General features: G+C 36.0%; 1 pseudogene; it reads left to right on the top strand.

Annotated features, from left to right (window-relative positions):
- The first annotated feature begins 11,021 nt into the window (after positions 1 to 11,021).
- Positions 11,022 to 11,495, top strand: LOC148801140 (cytochrome P450 94C1 pseudogene; annotated as a pseudogene).
- Positions 11,496 to 12,028: the final 533 nt, after the last annotated feature.

The following is a 12,028-nucleotide window of genomic DNA, read 5'->3' as shown; positions in this document are numbered from 1 at the left end:
AACATAGTCAGCATATTCACATAAGAGTAAGAATGTACTATGGCCATTTGACATGTGCCTGGTTTCGTCGAATGTGTCACATAGCATTTAATACAGCGACACCTGGGTCCCCGTTCTGTTTATGACACGTTGCTATTCGGCCGATTAGTATTAGATAAATAATATATTCTTAACAAACTATTCTTGACCTATTATATTGGGAATGCTACCAACCAACCAGCTTATGCCATGCTTACGCAATTTTGACATCTTTTTCTTTTCATTTTTATTTATAAAATAATACGGACAAATACGGATACACACGATGCTGAATTCTGAATTCCAGGCCCCCCCCCTACTGCTCTAGCCCTCTCCTCCCATAAACCACATCCTTCCCGTGAATTTAACATCGATTCACGGTCAGGATGCATTCCCCCTTATTTTGGAACTATAAAATTTTGATCTGAGCTCATTGGTCATTCTCCCAAAATGATATGTCAGCCATTATTTTTTCATGCGTCCATTAAAGTAAAAGGACTCAAAGCATCCATTATGGTCCGTTTGGTTCATGCGATTAGGGATGTTCACAAAATAGTAGAAACCGACCAAACCTGTCCGATTCGACCCAATTAGGTCGGTCCTCAAAATAATTCATGTTCAGAATGAAAAATAATAGAATCTGATAGTTCGGTTTAATTACGGATTATTGTGTTATAAACAAAACAAAAACCGATCCGACCGGTTATTTTTGCATCTATCTGTTGTATTAATGGGATAGAGGAAAATGTAGTTTTGTTATTATTTTTTAATTTAGACTTTTTTTATGCTTTGATTTATTTTATATGTAAAAATATTCAGCCGCCCAATATTTTATCTCTTCATTCTTTTCTCCCACTTTTAATTTCTCAATTTTCAATTTCAAAAAAATGAAAAAAAATAAAAAAAACTCAAGTCCTACTACCTAGGGTCTCGCATCTTAGGCTTTGTCAATTTTAACAAATAAAGTTCTTACAAGACAGTTTTTAGTATTAAAGTGAAAAGTTTTAGGGATAAATAGACTACAATTCACCTCATAAATGTGAAATTACAGCCCCTCCTAGTCTATTAATAGCCCTCTATAAACCCATCTTGGTTATGCATTTGGCATTGATTCACTATCAGGATTCATCCCACCTGTACGGTGGGGCTCAAATTTTTGGGGTGGACTGAACAATAAAAAACCTAAAGTTTTACCTCTAATGGGACCCATGTAATAACAAATGAAAGATTTGACATTTGACTGTGAAATACAAAATGATACACTTTCATTTGGTTAATCAATTAAACCGATCGAAAAATTCAAAATTGGCTTAACGGTTTTACATTTTTATGGGTCGGTTTCGGTTGACTAAATAATCAATCCGATTGTGTTGGTTAGGTTGAGAAAAGTAAGTGAAATCGAACCAAATCGACCCGTGTACAACCCTACATGTGACTGAGATGAATGTTTGTTTTGGGTGACATATTTGGGATGTGACAAGAATTTCTTTCTCAAAATCTGGGATGCGGGGTCTCACCAAATAAGTACCCCATTGAGAAATGAAAGAGGTGCAATGAAAATCTCATTCCCTTCCTCCCTCAAGTTGAGTTTAGATCCCTAAAAGGCAAGGACATAGGTTATCGTTTTCTTGTTCTTCAACAGAGGTTCGAAGTCCAGCCATTGAAACATTGTTCTCCAGCGAAGGATTGAAGTACGACCACTAAAACCTAGTTCTCTAACAAAGGTTTGAAGTCCGACCATTCAAACTTTGTTCTCCAACAAAAGTTCGAAGTCCAACCATTGAAACCTTGTTCTTCGACGAAGGTTCAAACTTCAAAGTCCAACCACTAAAACCTTGTTCTCCGATAAAGGTTCTAAGTTCGACCACTGAAGCCTTGTTCTCCAACAAAGGTTCAAAGTTCTACTACTAAAACCCTGTTCTTTGGCGAAGGTTCAAAGTCTGGCCATTGAAACCTTGTTCTCAACAACCAAACACAAGGCGACAAGACTGAAAAAATAAATATTCTCTTTCCATCCCATCCTTTCTCGACAACCAAATGAACCATTATTGAATTTTCAGGTACTGAATTAGTGCAACCTTGCATCTTACTTCTTAGAAAAGGCCCAGTTTGGTGCGCTTTTCCCATTTGGTTGGGAAAATGTCTAATCGCCGAAAGCCACAATCCCGAAAAGACGGGGAAAACCCATTTCAGGCTATTTTCACGAAGTTTCAAATGGAGCTTTTTGTCTTTTTTTTTTCCAACTCGTCTTTGCATAGAAAGACACACCTTAACCAAATGGTCTTTAAGCTGCTAAGATCTTAATGCAAAAGCTCACATCATCTTTTGAATGTCAGAGCTTCCAAAAGATGTCAAAAAAATTTTGCCAAACGACTCCAAAGTTTATTTGTTAGCTCCATATGCTCTTTACTCTACTTTTATACTTTTGAAAATTATAAAGCATATAAAATACCTTTTACTTTGATATTTTTATTTTGAAAATTCTTTGGGTAAAAAATTTTGAAAAATATATTTTCCAAGATAGAAGTACCATTTTCTCTGGTGAAGCATGTATGTTCATACTTTTGGCGATGGTTTTCAATGGTTTCATGGTCTAAGACCAGCGACAGTGATTTGACTCTAGTAGTGATGAGCAAAGTTAGGGTCAAGAGTTTTATCGAAGGGTGACCACACGTGACTCATCGTTTGCAAAAAAACGAAAACACTATTTTACCAAAAACACGAAATATGAAAAGTCGATTTTGTGCTTTCGATATTTATCATACTTTCAGAAATATATGAAAGCAATATGAAACAAACGCTATATGTGTTTTTCGTACTTTCATACTTTTAAAAGTACGGGCATACTTTATAAAAGTCTATCCAAGGCCTTAATTTACACTATTTCGGATCCATGCTTTTGGCCGGGCTTACTCAAGTTTTAACAAAATCCCAACTGAAGCCTATTCAAGGCTTTTTTTTCCTTTTTATTTCTTTGTTTTTTAGCTTATTAAGAAGAGGTGTTCAATAACTTTTTTTGTTTGAAAAATCACCTCACTTAGATTTCTATATGACAAAAACATTTATGTCTTTTATCCAAAAGCAAAAGAGTAAATTCTAACCATTCAGAGCCCAAATGTACAATCATATATTTTTTGCTTATAAACACCATTGTCAACGATTCTCAACGTACAACCATTCAGTTTGTACGTTGTAACCATTCAGAGCCCAAATGTACAACCATTCAGTTTTACCAAACGTCACACCATTGTCAACGATTACAACTTAAGCAATCTTGAGCACGCTTATAAACACTCTACCGACTTAGACCGTAATATTGATGAATCTGGATTTTCTACTGTCATGACTGAAATTCCTCTCTTTCAACCTAAGCAAATTAAACGGATTAGCCGTTACAGCGCCCGTAAGCATTAAAAATAGAGGCCAAAAATTTTTACTTTCATTTAAATTCCAAGATTATTAAAACATGTGAGTTTATCACTTTTGTTTTCCAATTCGGCTTGGGTCAGGATAAGCTCGTGCTCACACCATTCCAACAGCCATATAATCTTTGCGTTGGGAATATTTATCCATAAAATAAAATACATAGAGATATTTGATTGTAAAAGTGAGTTTACATCTGAGTCTCGGGAGAGTCTTACAATGTCCCACAACACATTCCCGTTATGTATTAGAAACATCTTTTAATGATAAAATCATTAAAACTGGTATTATTATCGGGAAATGTTTACAATACAGGACGGAGATGTGTTGTGGGACGTTGTAAGGTACCCCTTGTGGAGCACAGATTTAAACTCTGTAAAAGTTGTTCAAATGGACTTTGCCCTAACCAAGGACTCTTTGTCTTCATCATGTAGATTTATGCAAAGTGTTAAGTCACTAAAGAGGCTAGAAAAGCCTACTTGAATAAAATAGACTAATATTCATCAGTTTTTTGGGTCAGATTCAATTGTATATGATTATAATGGTGGTGCCAGGAATTTTCTTTTGAAGGAGTTATATAATTTTTTTGGCTTATGATACTGAAAAAGTTATATTAAGTTAATTATAATATAATAATTTAAAGGTTATCATAAAAAACTCAGAAATGATCTTAGGGGTGAGAGGACTGCCATATGTTTAGGTTATATATGGGTTTTGTGGCAATTCTGAAATTCCACCAGTATTATTTAATATTGGCAAAAAGCAATAAGATGAGGTAATGAGTAGAGGAGGTAGCTAGGGTTTGGAGAGAAAAAGGATTAGAGGATTTGAGTATTTTATGGCTTTCTTTGAAAGAAAAAGTAAACAAATTTTTTTAATTTTAACGGTTAAGGCTGTGTTTAGTTGCAATGCAAATAAATTTGCACTGATGCAAAATGATGGCAGTACAAATGATTTGAGTGTAAATTCTGACCTATTTTTGTTTTAAATGTTAGCTTATCAGCCCTTATCTTGTTTGATTGTAATACGAATGAATGAAGTGGACTAAAGTAAAACACAAAACAAAATTAAATAAGAATTTGTGTTTTTTTTTTTCATTTGCACTCCCATGTATTTATACTAGTGTAAATAAAATTGCACTACAACTAAACACAGCCTAAGGGATATCTTTCAAATGGTGATCTTCTAAAATCTTCTGAATATCAACTAACTTTAATTGAAATATATGGTAAAAGATAGGGATGGCCACGAAGCTCTTCACGAGTTACTCGAGCTTGATTCGGCTCGTTTCAACTGAGCTTTGAGCCAAGCTCGAGCCTAATAAAGCTCAACTCGTGAGGCTAGAGAGCCGGCTCGAATAGCTACATGCATATAATAATAATAATAATAATAATAATAATAATAATATATTATTATTATTATATTATTATTATTATTATTATTATTATTATTATTCTTTTTATTATTATTATTATTCTTATTATTTTTATTCTTATTATTATTCTTATTATTTTTATTCTTATTATTATTCTTATTATTTTTATTTTTATTATTCTTCTTATTCTTCTTCTTCTTCTTCTTCTTCTTCTTCTTCTTCTTCTTCTTATTATTATTATTATTATTATTATTATTATTATTATTATTATTATTATTATTATTATTATTATTATTATTATTATTATTATTATTATTATTATTATTATTATTATTATTATTATTATTATATTATTATTATTATTATTATTATATTATTATTATTATTATTATTATTATTCTTATTATTATTCTTATTATTATTTTTATTCTTATTCTTATTATTATTATTATTATTATTATTATTATTATTATATTATTATTATTATTATTATTATTCTTATTATTATTCTTATTATTATTATTATTTTTATTCTTATTATTATTTTTTATTATTCTTATTCTTCTTCTTCTTCTTATTCTTATTATTATTATTATTATTATTATTATTATTATTATTATTATTATTATTATTATTATTACAGGTATCCATCCATCAACTTTAGAACAAACCACAAAGAGCTTGAAGACAGGCAGTTACACGAAATTGATCCCAGGCATCCATGTTCAAAAGGATACCAGCTAATCATTCATGGGAGAATGGAAACTCCTATATATTTATAGCCTTGACAATTTTTTTTATTTAAAAAAATGCTTTTATCTATTCATGGTAAGAATCCTTTAACAATAGGGTTAATCTAGTTTTGATTTATATGTATAGATATTTAAGCTATGTTTGGTTTGAAGGAAAAGGTAGGGAAAGGTAGGAACACCTATACAAGGCATGGTTTTTAAAACAGGACCAGACCGGGTGATCGGACCGAAAAAACTGGGAACCGGTTTCGTTTTCCCCAAAACTAGAAATTTGCCAAAAAAACGTTGATTTGAACAGCAAACTGCTGACCCAAGTGTTCGAACTGCTCAATGGTTTTGACCGTTTATTTTATTTTTTTATTCTTCTTTCCATTTTTAATTTTTATTTTTTGTCAAAACGAGTCGTCCATTCAATTCGAATGGTCAGACCTGATGTAGCACAATCCGGCTGCTCCCTATAGGCGATGATTTGGCTACCAGCAACGACGGGCTCGATGAACCTACAAGAGATGAATCAAAGAACCCAGGGTGGCTTACCTGGCGAGGTCACTCCAATGGTTAAGTTAGCACTTAGTAGTGAGCTTGAAGATGATAGTAGATTGTGAGAGAGCTAGAGAGCAGAGATTACGCATACCTTCGCCCCTGGGCGATGAGGTCTTTATATACTGGAGTCCTCACGGGTTTGGTGGAGCAGTTCCTGGATCCCCGCTGTGATGGGATCCATTTTCGTGTTAGGTGGGGATAACACCATCAACCGGTAAGGTTGCCTACTTTCGCCTGAATCGGGGAGTGGGTGAGCTAATATAGCCGTTACAAGGTATGATCCCGTAAGATGCAGAGTACGGTGACGAGATCTTCAGGGTTGCCATGCGGTGGTTGGTCAGCATTGCCTGAGCTCGTGCTCTTTAGATCTGACCTGATATGAATGCCGAAGTGCCTTGGGACCGAGGTGGTCTTGATGTAACCTCACACCGAGGTATACTCGTCCCGAGGTAGACTTGTCCCGAGGTGGTTTGGTTATCCAAGCTCCATCCATTGCGGACTTGGCGTGTCAGAGTGAGTTGTCGGCCTACTAGTTTAGGTCGTGTCCATGTGTCCCCCTATTACCAGGTCTGGTCAAATTACCCTTCATCAAGACCTTTTCACCTGAAAACCAGACGCTGATTGATTCATTGCCCGAATCGATTTTAAAAACCTTGATACAAGGTTGTCATTATGATATGAGGTTTGCTTGTTCTTTCATATCAACGTCATAGAACCTATCCTTGGATCCAAGGGCCACAAGCCTTGAATTTCATAAATCTCATTCAGTGCTACTATCACATGCTAAAATGTGTGACAAATTCTACCTCGTAAATATCACTCACTCCAGCCTTGTATTCTCCGATTAAAAAACAAATGCATGCATAAAAAGTTGATATATAAGATGCAAAACCTTGTATTTTCATGTGGTTTTGGGCTATGCTAACTTTAAAAGATTGAAATTTGGTTTTTCTCTCTTTGGCAATGAAAGGTTAGAAGCCAGAAAGACTACCTATGCCCTGAAAAGCTTTTGGAAGCTCATTTGAAGCTTCCTGTTTTTACTCCTAAAATCTCTCCATTAACATCTCTATAGATCATGGTAGACTAAAATACTCACCATTGGTCTAGATCTTTAAAGACAATTTAAAACCCCGAAAAGCTCATTATATCTTTTGGCCATCTTGGTTGTTAGAGTATGTTCATAAAAAGACTAGTCAAAGGACACTTAAGACTTGGCAATGATATAATCCAAAAGGAACCAAATATCTACTACTAACAGATAACTTGACACCAAGGTTTAAAATATCGATATGCCCGATATGTCGGTAGAGGCGTATCAGATAGTATAGGTAGCTTTTTTTTATTATTTTTTTTTTCAAATACAGTTCAAAGGGGCCAGTTTAAGGCCTGTCCACCTCTTGAACTAGTCGAGATATGGCTTGATACATATTGAATTTTTTAACCTTGCTTGACACCATTGAGATTAGCTAAGACAGTCTGATTCAACCTTGATATTCTTTAGACTTTCTGACTTCAATGTTTCAAAAACCAACCTGGAGGCCAAACCATTTTGCCTTCGGGTTGTGGGTCACCAATTCAATCATTTGGGTCAAACGGGTTAGATCATGATACATCAGCATTTTTCATCTATAAATATATGTATATGTGTGTGTAAACATGTATTTTATCAATAAAATAATGTATAATTATTTTTACATATAATATATGTATATATAAGTATTATCTTATGTTTAATTTGAATTTATAATTCAGTTTTTAATTTTATTAAGTTTTATTTATAAAAATGCTAAAAATTGCAGTTTGAGGCCAAAAAAGGATTGTGGGCAAAAATAGAGAGGCAAGATGCCTTGGGATGCATAAATCTCAAAAAGTTACCAAAAATAAAAAAAAAACACCTCAATCAGACAATTTAGCACAAAGTAATGGCCTCTAAAAATTTGTACATACATTTAGTGTGCAATCCCTGACCCAATAACTAGGCTGAATGGATCAATGGTTCATCAACCGGCCATATTAGAAGATTTACCAGGTCAATTTTTTTTACCAAATGCAGAATTTTAGAAGAACCATACCTAAAATCAAGACTGGGTAACTTCTCGAATGATTCATCTAGCCGGGTCAATTATTGATTGAAATTTGAAAACACTAGCAAATTTAGCATACCTAAGACCAATTAACAAAACATAAACCTCAAAACAAAGCTGATATGGGAATTTTAATCGGCATTTGGCATCGGTTCTGGGAACATTGCACCATTTTCTGAGAAAAACAGTGCTGGGCATGTGGAGTTCTAAGGTGCTTATTTTTTGTTTGGAACCAGTGCTGCCATATAGGTTTTTTTCTGAGAAAACAACTCTAGTTTTGTTTGGCACTAATGTTCGCAACAACATTTTCAACATGGCCTATATTATCCAACATCCAAGATGATGCCACATCATTGCACCATTGGCAGCAATGCACCATTTTCTTAGAAAACATTGAATTTAGTGTTGCTCCAAACCACACTTTTCCCATTTCCAAGGCATGCCTATTTATTTGATGCAACATTATATTAATTAATGTATTATTAAAATTTCTATTTCTTTTTTATCATGTCATTTTAGGCCCCATTTGGTTCATTGGAATAAGGGTTTAGAATCATAATCGAAATGCAACTGGATGGTTAGGTGGAATCGAAATCTCATTCTCATTGCTACCGGAATGGCATTCTCCTATTTGAGGGAATGATCATTCCCTGCTCCTCCCTTGAGAATGAAATCTCATTCCTGCTGATTCTAATTTTAACCAAAATAGACTATGCAAATAGACCATTCCAATTCTGAAGGATTTCGATTTCAACTCCAACTCTGACTGCATGATTATAAGACTATGCATTGCATCACATTATCCATTCTACGTGCATGGCTTTTGAATTTTAAACACTTACTCTATTTTAATTAGGAAACCTTATTGTCAAATCATGTTTTGTTAATTCCATTAATTGCATGCATTTACATCTCATCCCTTTGGCGTTAAGAAATTGCATACTTGGGCAAAATCATTTCTTTTCATAAACAAATTAAATATGTCCTTAATTTATTTATAAATATATAAAAGGATCGGTGTGCATGCATACATATAAATACACGAGATCATATCTCCCTCTCACAAGGAGCCGCCTCACAATGCCCCACACTGCATCCTCGCCGTATATTAAAAACATCTAATGATGATACCACCTGTTCCGATGATATCATCATCGAGAAATATTCCTGGGATGTGCTGTGGGGCGTTGTGAGGCGACTCATTGTGGGGCGGAGATATGAAATCTAAATACACACGTGAAAAAAAAAAAAAACACTCATCACCATTTATAAATTATAATTGTTGTAACGGGGAGGGACCACTCACCACTCACCAACCCAACATTTATATATAGCCAATACATTGGCGGTGGAATCACGTTAACGAAGAAAAGACAAAGAACAAAACAGAACTACAAATGAACGGGTTTGTCGGTGTGAAGAAGCTAGGCTCACTGATGGACACTATGATAGACAAAGAGAGGGACCAAGAGATGGGATCGGAGAATATAGTTTTATCACTTCGTTTTCACTGTTATTAGCTGGCTGCTTTTATCTTTAGTTTCATTTACTTAAACTCAGTTTGGTTGCAGTAAAAATAAATTTGCAATATGCAAAATTATGGTGATGCAAATGATTTGGATGCTGATGAGGGCGGATTTGGCCCTCCAATAATATTGTGATACATGGTACCTCGGAACAATTAGGTGACACTCGAAACCACTTAGGCAACAATTTGCCTTAATCAAGTTGATGGTGTCTCACCTGGCGGCCTAGCCCAGGCGCGACCTGAAGGCCTGGCACAGGTGCCGACCAGGCGGCCTGGCATGGGCGCCGATCTGGCGGCCTGTCCCAGGTGCGAACTGGTGGCCTGGCACAAGCGCCAACCTGGCAACCTGCGAGATGTGCTTACTGACAAATTTGGCATGCATATTCCAACACTCCCACAATCCTTGGAAGTTGGCCCACGTACTGATCGATCCGGAGGGTGGTCAACGTGCATGGCGGTTACCTCCGGGAATCTCAGACCACTTAGGCGACCTCTGAGAAATCTCAGGCATGATGCGTGAAGCCCACACCAAACAATGCCTATGTAAAGGCACCAACCCCAATGACATGAGGGGGGCAAGTAAGCATATTCTAGCTCTCATACTTTGTGATTTTTAGCTCACAATCTACTATGATAATACTGACTTAAGCATCGGAGCGACCTTGTCAGGTTAGCCACCCCGGGTCCTCGGACATTGATTCCTTGCAGGTCTCTAAAAAACTACGAAACTCAACAATCAATCCAGCTTGCCACTAGGAAGCTCGGTACTCTTGCCACCTAACCTGCCTATCTCGACCTAGTCAGTTCGACACCTAACTTGCCCAGCTCGGCCCAATCAGTTCGACACCTAACCTGCCCAGCTCGGCCCAGTTAACTCGGCACCTAATCTGCCCCCAGCTCGGCCTGGTCAGCTCGGCATCCAGGTCCTCGTCTAGCAAAAATTCACTTCGGCCTCTGAGTCATCGGCCAATTGGAAGCAGACCAAATGACTAGGCACTTAGCACAAAAAAATTGATACATCACCAAAAATTGATTCATCATATGCAAAACCCAAAACAAAATTAAACAGAATTTGTGCTTTTTTCATTTGCATTCCCATGCATTTGTACTACTGCAAATAAGACTGCACTGCAACAAAACACAGCCTTAGTTTTATCATATATTTGGTTCAGTAACCATGAGTGAAAATTTCCTATCTGTTCATCATCTTCCTCTTCTTCTCCTTCGCCCTCTCTTTCTCTCTCTTCTCTCTCTTGTTCTTCTTACTGAGCAAGAGAGATTCACATATATGAAATAAAATGGGTCGTGGCATCTTCAACGTCGACGGAGATGCATGGAAGTTTCAGCGGAAACCGGCGAGCCTGGAGCTGGGTAGCGTCTCGATAAGATCATTCGCCTTCGAGATAGTCACCACCGAGATCAAGCGTCGGCTTGTCCCGTTCTTATCGTCGGCTGCCGGCGAAGGACGCGTGCTAGATTTAGAGGACGTGTTTCGAAGATTTACGTTCGATAACATTTGTAGATTCTCGTTCGAACTAGACCCCGGTTGCATGGAGCTATCGCTTCCCATCTCAGAGTTCGCAATGGCCTTTGATTTGGCGTCCAGATTATCATCTCAGCGAGCGTTGTCGCTATCTTCACTTATCTGGAAGATAAAGCGGCTGTTGAATTTGGGGTCGGAGAAAAGGCTGAAGAAGGCTATCCGATTAATCAACGTCCTCGCAGAAGAGGTTATAAGACAGGGTCGAATTCAATCGATCAGCTTGCGGTGAGATAACTTCGACAGACATCACAGTTACAACAGAGCTTCGGTCTCAGTAAGAAGAGTAAGAGAGAGAAGTGAGAGAAGGAGAGGGCGAAGCGGAGGAACAGGAAGATGATGAACAGTGTCATTGCCCTCCCTTTATATTTTTCAAAAAATGTTACTTTTATTGATATTCAAGGCAAAAAGTTGCCCTTTTCTGCTATAAACCCTAGATATAATGGATGGAAAGACGAATTCCAATAAAGCATGCATATGCCTTCTTTTTATCAGAAGCTCATTAGAATGTAAATTTACTTCTCTTTTTTTATTAATATATTTTTACATCTTATTATTAATGTAAATATGCATTAGAAAATGTATTTTGTATTATTTAACAATGTATAAATATATTGTTCAGACAAAAATGAACCAAAATGTAAATTTACCCTAATCCGAGATTCACACTCCGTTTGCATCGTTTTCAAACGCAAAAAATATTGACATATATCATAAAGATTGTTAAGTCTTGATCTACGAATAGACCAATGTAATATCTTTCAA

Source organism: Nelumbo nucifera, chromosome 3 (genome assembly GCF_055504915.1).
Source record: "Nelumbo nucifera cultivar China Antique chromosome 3, China Antique-T2T, whole genome shotgun sequence".
NCBI classification, from domain to species: Eukaryota; Viridiplantae; Streptophyta; class Magnoliopsida; order Proteales; family Nelumbonaceae; genus Nelumbo; species Nelumbo nucifera.
The sequence above is the reverse complement of the archived record's forward strand: the minus strand, read 5'-3'. Positions and strand labels throughout refer to the sequence as shown.